The sequence below is a fragment of the Pseudopodoces humilis genome, chromosome 7 (assembly GCF_049639895.1).
Source record: "Pseudopodoces humilis isolate 2021_Gansu_Grassland_sample_001 chromosome 7, ASM4963989v1, whole genome shotgun sequence".
NCBI lineage: Eukaryota > Metazoa > Chordata > Aves > Passeriformes > Paridae > Pseudopodoces > Pseudopodoces humilis.
In genome coordinates this window covers 3319103-3330760 of record NC_142206.1, presented here as the reverse complement: position 1 = coordinate 3330760, position 11658 = coordinate 3319103, and positions in this window count along the sequence as shown.

Sequence of the window (11658 nt, the reverse complement as noted above, 5' to 3'; positions counted from 1 at the left end):
GCTCTGAATGTTAGGCTGAAGAGTTACACTACCAAATATATTTAAATATTCCAAATATATTTAAATATTCCAAATATATTCTTTAATACACTTTCACAAGCTTTCACACACTTTGTGTGTTGTTTTTTTTTGTCCAGAACAATACAAAAAGACATAGGTTTTTACATAAGCATAACAAAACCTTTCCTATGTGGCATCATATCTGTGATGCCTATCTTCAGGGGCTTTTTGGGGAAGAAATGTGATCTGAACCTAAAACAAAACAGCTTCGTTGTGGGTGACAGCTCGGAAATAATTAAAAAAAAGGCTCCACATTTTCTGCATAAGGGCACGTTAGAACATAGGAAAATTGAGAGGGACAGGCAGGATTATAGTGAGAGAGAGGATTTAGGAAAGTTCAATTTTAATGCAGTTACCAAATGCTGACCTACTTGTGGAACAGGCAGGTGGAATCTCTGTTAAAGATTTCATACCGAAGAACAATGTGAAAATGAGAGAACTCATTGAAAGACATGTCATTGAAAGACCATGTGTTATCCTCTTGGGGCTTTTAAAGGTTACATTCTACCCAGAAACCCCTGAATCTGTCAGGTGTCCTTATTTCAAGTTTCCCTGATCAGTTTGACTGCATCCAAATCAGCCCTGTGCCCTCCTTTCCAGGGAGACAGGCTGTGAGCTCTGTCTCCATGCCATTAGGAATAACAGGGAGTAAACTGGGAAACAGCTTGGCAGTTCAGAGGAGAGCATCACATCTTCTGCACAGCCATTCCTACTGGTTTGCACTCTGCTGAAGAACTGCATCTCAGCACAAATACAACAGCAATTACCACACAAAGCCTAGCAGACAAGGTACTGTTGAGTTCCTGAAGATTTTCACGGAGTGTTGTTACTAAAAGAATTAAAATCCTTACTGCTGTGCTGTCTACAATATTCTCTCTTCAAATTTTCAAGTCAGTGCCAGGAAGAGAAGGGGGAACTTAAAGTCTGTCAGTAGAAATCCAGTGCTGGATCTGATGGCACATTTCAGCAAACACAGCTCAGCTCAGATCTGCAAAGCAAGGAAGGTGGCAGAATGGGATCCAGGATTTTCTTACTGAATACTCACCCAGAAGCAGCATCAAAACCAACAAAACCACACCTTTGTAACCCATTAATTTCACTGCATCCTGCACCTGTCTGGAAGCAGGAAAGGAAACATAAGGAATTCAAATCCATTGTTTTCTTGAACAGGATCAATTAAGGCTTTTTGGGTTCCTCACTGTTAGAAACCAGATCATTTTCAGTACCTGGATTGTTTCTTTACCTCTGTTTCAGGTAGCTCTTTACAGAACTCTGAGATGTGTGATACAGGCACTACTTTAATCATTGGGCTAGCTAAAGTGTCTCCATCTCTGATAGTAAAATGAATATTTAATTTTTTCCCCCAAACTAGCAGGCTTTTAAAGACTAATCCATCACTGCTCTCCAAGTTCACATCTATTTTTATTCCTTAAACTGAATGAATAACTGGTTTATCACAGTCAGAAAATCACTTGTTTTACCAAGTTGAGTCAGTCATTTGTTGTTCTCACTCACCTGCCAGAGTAGTATCACAAAATTATTCCCCAGTTCTAATCACACTGCATGGTTCAATTTCCTACACATCCTCAGCTCTGTAGGAGAAAATAGCTTCACTGTGTGAACAGTCCACAGAAACCAAGTATTATGAGAATCTTTTCTTCCAGTTTATCAGGTCATATCATTCTTGAATTATGAAAAAACGTGATTTTTCTTAATTGTCATTGGCACCTTAACAAAATAAGATTCTAAAATAACAGGAGCTACCACACATCCCATCACTCCAGATCCTCCTTATAACCCGTTCAGCCCTTCCTATATTCACCCTGTGCATCTCTGAAGCCTTTGATTATCTGTGTTTCAATTTCCATGTGCAATTTTACAATTCTGAGCTGATGGACACACGAGCACATAGGGACAGCACCAAAGAAAAACTGCAGTGTACTCCTGTCATTAAAACTTTCCACAATGAAGTGAGATTCAACTTTCCTTCTTCATTTTTGCTGGACAAACATACCATGCTGTACTTGGCCTTTTAACACATCCTAATGACTCATGGAATTTAAAATAGAGTTAAATATTTTTCTCAGCACAGCTGTGTATGTTTTATTTAATAATTTTACCAAGATTTCTCCTCTGCTATTCCAACTACTACAGTTTTCCTTTCATGTTTTTAATTTTTAGTTTCCATGGCTCCATAAAAGAGAAGTTGCAGGATGATCTCTAGCTGAGGGCTGGAGGTATCTCTTTATTCCCCCCCATAGCCACCTAGGTTAGACCCAAACAAACCCATTCTTGTGGACACCTTTTCAGCTCATCTGTAAGGGAGCAAGCATTTCTGTGAAGGCTGACCTAAAACTGCAGAATGAACTGCCTTAGGAAAAGAAAAGGATCATCTCAAATCTTCTCAACCATCTGCAACTTGTTTTAAAATTAACATTAAAAATGAATCCACACGTGTATTAAACGCAAACAAAACCAGAACAGCCCAAATCAAGCATAAAGAGAATGAATAACAAAACCCTACAACCTCAAATCCCCCAAAAACCAGCCCACAGAGCAGGTTATCCCATCTTCAAAAATAAAACACCTCCAGCTGCTACTGAAGAGGTGCTAGAACCTGAACATAAGAGTTTGCTGCCCTTTTGCAGGGCTTTCTTGAGTGCCTTTGAAGGAGCCAAGCATGGCACAGAGCACTAATTCTGCTGTAGAAATAAAGACAGCAAAATAGAAACAACTGTGCCTCAACTTGTTATCCACACCAAGCACTGCTCACAGACTTCTCTTCACTCTGTTTTTCTTACATTGTCTTCCCAGGCTCTGCTCACTGGAATGAATCACCCAGTTGTGGCATGTGAGCTGAAAAGTCCTCATAAGAATAATGTTTTCCTCGTTGAATTAAAGAAATGACACGGTGCCCATTAAACTGACACTGGATAGTGATGCTATAGGACATGAGATATTTAATGCTTTGCAAATGATCAGCATCCAAATCTCTCTGTAAAAACAGTGACACTTAGAGCAGTGAAGCCAGCTCCACTGTGTGTCTGCACATCACCTCAGAGGAAAATCAGCAGAGGCTGTTTATTGTAGTCCTAAATGTGATTTATCTGTTGACTTGTTAGCATTCATATGTCTACAGCCTCCAAACCATTAAGCTATCCCACAAGACACATATCCAAAAAAATCCTTAACAGCCTCCATTTCCAGAATAACAGAATGTGTGGATTTGAACAGCCTGGTTAGCTGGCTCAAAGGGGTCAAAAAGTTGATTGCCTGGGAAAGGAGCTACGAGGGTTAACTTGTGGGCTACCTCAAAACACATTCATGTTCTTTTGCAATAAAACACCAAACTTAATGACCATCAAATAATGGTTGCATGATCTGAGATTTGGAACACCTAGACACATTCAATTGCTTTCTCTGATTAGGTCTGTACTTATTTGGCATTACCAGAGATATCTCAATCCCTAAATAATTAACCTACAACCAATACGTATGAAATTGCCTCACTAAGCTCACCATCCAGGATTGTTTGCTGTTAAATTAGTAGAATAAATAATTTACACCAAAAAAAAAAGTGTGCACAGGATAGTGCCAATAAACCTGGGGGAACTTGTTCATTATTTGCAAGAAAATTGGATGAAACACAATTCCCCAAGTACAAGCCATTCTGTAGAGTAAAAGGTGTATTAGTATTATTGCAGCATGTAGGGAACAAATGAAGCCTTCTGACTGCTCTCTTCAGAGTATGCTCTGTTCATTAGCCTTTTCTTCAGAGCTCTGTAGAAATACTTGAAATACTGAAAATCTATTGCAAAATCTATTTTTGTGGGAAAAAAAATTAAAAATCATAAGAATTAGTTTTATCATCACTCAGTTTTGAGTAAGCAAGGACCTAAAAAAGAGGATTTAACACTGAAATTGACAGTTGTGTATCATTTGGAAAATCCACAAATCATTTTATCCAGTGGCAAAAGTTGACTCACTCCAAATGCTCAAGAAGAGTGCTCTGTAAATTTTTTATTCACAGGATTTTTATCATTTTAAGGTCACTACAAAATGAAGTGTTGATAAAAGTTATGTCTTGCAAAAACTCATCTCTGCACAGTTACTCCTCTAGACCTTGTTCCAGCACATAATGAATCAGTCAGCATCTTTTCACTAATGTCCCTGGGACCTGAAGCAGGCCCTGCTGGTGAAGAAAAACAATCCTGACTCTTTGTTGAAACTCCAAAAATAGTTGAAAAGCAGCTATTCAAAAGGCACATTCAGAATTCACAACCAAAAACTGACATTCAGAAATAAATAAATAAAATTCGCTGAGAACCTTTTGGCACAGAAACTGAGGCCAAAACAAAGTTCATGGCTCGTGTGTCTCCCATTAGATTCTGGAGGACTGCAAGCTCCTGTACCCAAATTGTCTGCAGGGCTGGGAGAAATGGCTTTCCCTGCCCAGTGGGACAGGGGGAAGAGGCTCCCCCTGCCCACTGTGGCTTTTGCACAGAAGCAAAGCTTCCCTGGAGCAGCCCTGAGCTGAGGAACAACCTCCAAGCACTGTCTGCCCTTCCAGCCGTGTTCTTCTGACAGAGAGAGCCCCCAGCCTGATCTCTCTGCAGGGCAGGGACAGAGCCACAGGCACATTTACCTCACCCAGAGCCCCTGGCTGGATCCAGCCCCTTGTCTGAGCTGGAATCAAATGCCAAGTCTCAGCCTGATTTGTGGTGTTTTGTTGTTTTTTTTGTTATTTGATAGCAAGTATCCTGGGACATGGTTTTTGACCTCGCTCTGTATTTGTGCTGAAAACAAACAATCTCTTTATAAAACCCCAAACATTTCTCCTTAGATTATGAATCATGTAGTTGCATGACCTGTGTCCCTATGCTTCCTGCAATCTGTCTTATTTAATACTGAAAGAAATCACAGATATGAATGCCAGCTTCTCTGTTCTTCTAGAAAACAATACTGGGAATACCAATTTCACTCATCTTTATCCCAGAAAAACAACAACAACAAAAAATACCCAACAAAAACCAGGTTAGCCCCGTGGAGTAAAAGGTGTCTTGGTGTCATTGTTGCATGCAAGGATCAGATAAGCATTTGGTTTGTGCTGTCTCTGAAGACAGCTTTATCCAAATAAAGCATAGTGCATTTTATCATTCTGTAATGGAAAAGACCTGTCACTCTTTGAATATCATCATATGGTCGGTGGCCGGCAGATAATGGACTGTTAAGTGTCAAGGTGACTGGCTTTGAATGTGCACAAAACTAAAAATTATAGACCTGTCATTCCACAGGCAGGCCACAATTAGCTGTCTATGCAACTTGAAATTCCCATTTTGCCAGCTGAATAATCAATTGGCTACAGTTTCTCAATATGGATGCGTTTTTAGGCTCCTTGCACTTAGGATTTTATCTTTTTTATAAGGTTTTTCAAATAACTGCGTGGTGCATTTAGTCAGATGAGGTTAGGAGTGAACTGCACAGTTACCTCCTCCCCAAACACACACATGAATACACTCACTTGTATTTTACAATCAACACTTTTTTATGTTCATTTCCTCTCACTTTGCTCTACCCTATATTGTTTCTGCCAGAGATGTGGTGCTAAGGAACACAAGCTACACAAAATTCACTGCTTCAGACTTCCTAGCTGGTTTTTTTTCCTATTAGCAACATAATATTCTTTTTCCACATTTTGCTGTCAGTCCACCCTGATATGGGTTAATAATGCAATCTGACTTGGAAATGTTTTCAATGGCCAGCTTCAGAAAGGAAAATTATTTTCTTTTGGGAGAATTTTTTTTCAATATCACTTTTTCTCTATCACTAACAAACGTTTAAGGTGGTTTTGGCAAAGATAACTACGGTGATATATCCAGAATGACTCTTACTTTCTGCTAGGAAACTGAAGGAGTAATGTAATCAAAGTATGGAGAATCCCAGGACATACATTAATGTATGTGCTGTAGCCCTTTTTCTCCTGGACAAGTAGCAAGCATTTGATGTCTAACAGGCCATTCTGCACTTGAGAAAGAAATGGCTTAACACTGTGCCTGAACATGAAAATAAATAAGGCTAAATTCTGGGTTTATAAGCAGTGTAACATCAGGACAATTGCTGCTTCAATGCCTTTTTGATATGAAGTCCTTTCTAAAGAAACCTTATTGCAAATGTTTTTGGTTTGGGTTTTTCTTTTTTAGCTCAGCAAATCCACTTGGAATAACAGAAACACATCTGGGATCATCACTGGACATCGAATCCAGCTGCAATATGAGGCCTCCCATTTTTATCTATCCATAAAGCCCTGGCACACAGGCCTGGGAGGAGCAGGGGTGCTTTGATTACCTAAAGAGGGCTGCTGATCTCCCAAGTCTGTGGCTGACCCTGTAATTAAATGGCACATGGGCTCAAGTGACAAGGGCTTGAGGAAGCCCTGGGCTTCCCTCAGAGCCACGCTCATTTCCCTTCTCCCAGCACCATTTATTCTTCCCTCATTTGCCCCATTTAAGTGCCCCCCCATCCTTTTTTGATGATGACTTTTAACAGCAGTTATTTGAACAGTATAATTTACAGCAAGTCATGAAAATAGCTGTATGTCCAAAGCTGAAGACGTGGCAAATTACAGCAAGGGAGCAGGAATGAGAGGCTGGGGGGAAGCAGAGGGGAAAGTTCTTAAATTCACACTGCACAGCTCCACTGTTAGCCTGAATTTGCTCTCTGCTTTTTCTCCTCCCTCCCTCTAGAAATAGAGGGTTAGGCCATTAGAGAATTCAATTGGTTCCAGATGGACCCTTAACCCAGTTCTTCTAATAAAAACATTTTCCTGTTAAACAACCTGTGTCACATGGAATAGATGAAATTCATTTTTAGTATACTGCCACTGAAGCCTGGAAAGACAAACCTAAAGTACGAGGATCTTTATCTCAAATATGAAAGGGTAATGCAAAAATTATTTATATCACAATTAGGCAGTGGTAATTAAAAGGTAATACTAAAGAAAGACATGTAACACAGGTTTCTAAGAAAAGTTATAAAAAATGATTGTGTTCTTTTTAAAAGGCAGTGGTCCATTTTTAACTTTTCTGTTATATTCTTTGGAAAAATCGAAATATAACAGTATGACTTCTAAGTCATATTCTTTTTGACCTGCTTCCATTGTTAAAAAAAAAAAAATTGTTTCATTTTACTTTTGTTTTTTAATACATAAATCAGAGAGCCAGCTTTCCTTATATAGAAATCACTGACAAAAATCTTCCAGTTGCCTCATCAGACCACGGTCAATCCTTTTTACACATCAGAACACGACTTTTACTGTTCTAGATTAACATTTAAGGCACCTGAAAAATACAGAGGGACTGTGATTTTGCATTTGGCAGCAGGTTGCTTAAGTAGCTCCCATCCTCCTTCCTCGCAGCCTTCACTGGGCTCCACGTGCCAAGCAGTGTTTTGGCTGGCACAGTCGTTTGTGTTGCCATGCAGTCAGCATATATTTTATCTTTTACCAGCTGGATCTGTTCCTCCATCAAGTTCACCGTGCTGCTGTGCAAACAGTTGTGGCAGCAAATGCAAGAGCTGGGAACGACCTGCCAGGAGGGGGGAGATGCCCAAAGTGCCTAAGCTGTGGCTGCTAGTGAATAAATGTTCTCGGTGCCACAGCCTTGTCTGTCTATCCCAGTTCCTCAGAGAGCTTCTGTTTGGTTCCAGTTACTTTCAAATGTGTTTTATTCACACATCACCTTTGCAAGAAGTACTGTGATTCCCAATTTACAGCTGTGGAACACAACTGCAACGACGATTTCAAAAGTATCTTTCAGGCAGATTTAAACTGTGAGTGCCTACAATGCTTTCCAAATGAGCTTTTAATTGACCTAGATGCTTTTGAAATTATTTCCTTAAAAAAGCAAGAAAGACATGATTTCTAGGCTAGCATCCTAACCAGCAAGCTGTCCTGGCACCCTTGCTTTGTGTGTTTCCTTCCATTTTCCCACCAGAGATGACTGTGATATAATTTATTACGATCATGAAACTGATTATGCATTCTGAAGTCAGCAGATTTACCTTAAAATAACACAGAGCCTCAGTGAAAACCATTACATGTTCACAGTGGAATCTGTCTGGGCAAATGAAAAAAAAAATAAAACACAACTTGCCTCAGATTCTACCCACCCTCCCCCAACACCCACACACTCTCACACTCTGTTTTATTCTATTTTTGTCCATTCTAGATATTAAAAATTTTCCAGAGTTGGGGTTAGTGGATATTCCCTTCGTGTTTCTGTGGGGACCTGTGCTCAGAGAGGTTTGATGTCTGATCCTTTCAGAGCTTTGCTTTGGGAAAAGGGAAGAGCTCTGGCACTGCAGCTGGGAGCGTTTCCTGCCATCTCAGGCTGTGCAAGCAGCCTGCAATGCTTTGCTAGATGCCAGCAGAGGTTTGAAAGACAATGTTAAAAAATCCCACATTCACATTTCTCGTGTCTCTCCACCTCAGAGGCTTCTCTGCTGCCAGACCATCCACAGAAAGCGGAAATCACTCTGAATTAAATTTGGTTAGAGCAGTCACACGCACCGTGCCTTGTAAAAACACTTATTTACTTATTTTCACCAAACACTGCTCTCCTATGGAAGTTTATCAGCCTTGAGATTAGGAAAGCCTCGCATCTCCATAATTCCTGTTGAGAGCACGTGGAAACATCTTGGGAGCATCAGCTGTATGGAAACTTAGGAAAAGGGTAAAACAGGGTAAGCGGCAAAATGCAGAACAAGCATTTGCACAGAGGGGTGGATTTTTGAAGGCAGAACTGTACAAGCTCGATCCCCCACCTCCGTGCTTTTGTTTCTTCAGCTACCACTGCTCCTGAAGCTCTGTTAGCGATCCCTTCTCCTGTTTGCCCTGGAAGGCTTTTCAGACTGGAAGGGGCAATGCTGTGATGATGCCAGGCATTCAGCAGAGCGGCTGCCGCTCCTCTCGGTGCAACCTCAAGGAAAAGAATCGCAGCAGCACCCCCCGCTGCTGTGTGAGGTGATGTGTGCGACACGCAGCTCTCCAGCACTGCATTTTATGGACAGCCCGACACAGAGTTGGGGAAGTTACCATGACACCGAATCACCCGTGCCCTCCATTTCACTGCCTGGCATTTACACCTCCCTTCGAGGTGAAAACGGAAAAAGCAACACAGACAGCACTAAATAAGGCCAGACCTATCCCTGGAACCCCGGAGTGCGGCCACTGGCTTCACCGGGGCAGGGACAAGCCCTTTACCTGCTCCAAGGCTCATTGATGATGACTTTGGACCAAGGCTCATTGATGACTTCGGACCAAGGGCTGAGGATGCTCTGCTCACCTGATGGGTGAACTCTGGAGGCTTCAGCTCTGAAAGCAGCAACGCTGTCAAGACATTCAGCTGCTGAATGAGATACAGGCAACAGATCTTGCTTCATTTCTGAGAACGACAAAATACTTGCTAAAAAACTACCACGTTCCTAAGTTCTGCAGCTATTTCACCCCACAATCTTTAGGTCCCCGAAAGTTCCCGCTGAAGGAACGCGGTTTTCTTTCCCGGAGAAGAGAGTACATTTAGGTTCCACATTAAATCTAAACCATGTAGCAAGTGCACGCGTCAATGTTACAAAGAGGGGGGCAGCGCGATGCAAACCCAGCAGCGAGACTGCCCCACCATCCTCTCACAACACCGGGGCTTCCACAGGGGGAGCGGTTCCGGGAGGGACACGGGGCTGGCTGGCCCGGGAGGGACACGGGGCTGGCTGGCCCGGGAGGGACACGGGGCTGGCTGGCCCGGGAGGGACACGGGGCTGGCTGGCCCGGGAGGGACACGGGGCTGGCTGGCCCGGGAGGGACACGGGGAGCGGTTCTGGGACGGACACGGGGCTGGCCCGCCCGGGTCGGCAGTGGTAGCCCCGCTTCGGCAGTGCCGGTAGCCCCAGACCCGGCGGTGCCATCCCCGGGCCCGGCAGTGCCGGGAGCCCCGGGCTCGGCGTTGGTAGCCCCGGGCTCGGCAGTGGTAACCCCGGGCTCGGCAGTGCCGGTAGCCCCGGGCCCAGCAGTGGTAGCCCCGTGCCCAGCAGTGGTAGCCCCGGGCTCGGCAGTGCCGGTAGCCCCGTGCCCAGCAGTGGTAGCCCCGGGCCCAGCAGTGGTAGCCCCGGCCCCAGCAGTGGTAGCCCCGTGCCCAGCAGTGGTAGCCCCGGGCCCAGCAGTGGTAGCCCCGGGCTCGGCAGTGCCGGTAGCCCCGTGCCCAGCAGTGGTAGCCCCGTGCCCAGCAGTGGTAGCCCCGGGCCCAGCAGTGGTAGCCCCGGGCCCGGCAGTGGTAGCCCCGGGCCCGGCAGTGGTAGCCCCGGGCCCGGCAGTGGTAGCCCCGGGCCCGGCAGTGGTAGCCCCGGGCTCGGCAGTGCCGCTAGCCCCGTGCCCAGCAGTGGTAGCCCCGGGCCCAGCAGTGGTAGCCCCGGGCCCGGCAGTGGTAGCCCCGGGCCCGGCAGTGGTAGCCCCGTGCCCGGCAGTGGTAGCCCCGGGCCCGGCAGTGGTAGCCCCGGGCCCAGCAGTGGTAGCCCCGGGCCCAGCAGTGGTAGCCCCGTGCCCGGCAGTGGTAGCCCCGGGCCCAGCAGTGGTAGCCCCGGGCTCGGCAGTACCGCTAGCCCCGGAGCTGCCTGCACTGGCCACGCTCGCCGCTCGCCGCGGGCTCGCCAAGGTCACGGCGCCGGGCGTGCGCGGGGCTGGCTCCGGCGCCACCGAGTGTTATTAGTGTCTGGTTTGATCCGAGCGGGGGGTGGTCTCCAATCAAACAGAGAAAAGGTCCTGGAGAAGGTAATTAAATCCTGTCAGAGGCAATTATCGGTTCCAGGGCCATGACTCTGGCACTGAATGCAGATGATCTGAAGCTCTATTCTTGTAGAAATTCAAGAGGGCTTCTGGCACGGATCAGTCAGACATAAAGGAAACAGCAGGCTTTTTGCAAACAATGCCGTGCTGTATTTTGAAGCTCTTTGCACATCTCTTTTCCTCCCTGTTCTCAGAGTTTGGTTACCACTGATCAAAAATATTTCCTTCTCCCCACATTCTCATTAATTTAATAGATAAGATTTACTTACGTATTATACACGTAATGACAAGCTACATAAGAGAAACCTCGTTCTGAAACACTGCCCACTTAAAATGTCTTTCATCAAGACAAAACCGCTTTAGACAATAGAAGCATATAAAATTATTGATGTTTTACTGGAAAAACCAAAAGCATCAGAATTGGATTAGGTATCCAGAAGGGCAATGGCTCATCTCTAAATCCTATGGATGCCAAAAGGGAATAAATAAATGACTACTTCCTACCCCAGGATAATGATGCCAACACAAGTGTATCAGAAGTGGCCCGATGTTGAAAAAGACACGCATTTATTTCACTGGTACAAACAATACATTGTTTACATTTAGTTCCACAATGCCCAAAGTACTATTTACTGTATATTCTTTTTATTTTACTCTGATGTGTCAAACCCATCTGACAAATAAAACCCCCATTTTTAAACCAGAGTTTAAAAATACCAAATAAAATTAAAAAAAAAAAAAAAGAAAAGAAAAGAAAATCTCACAGT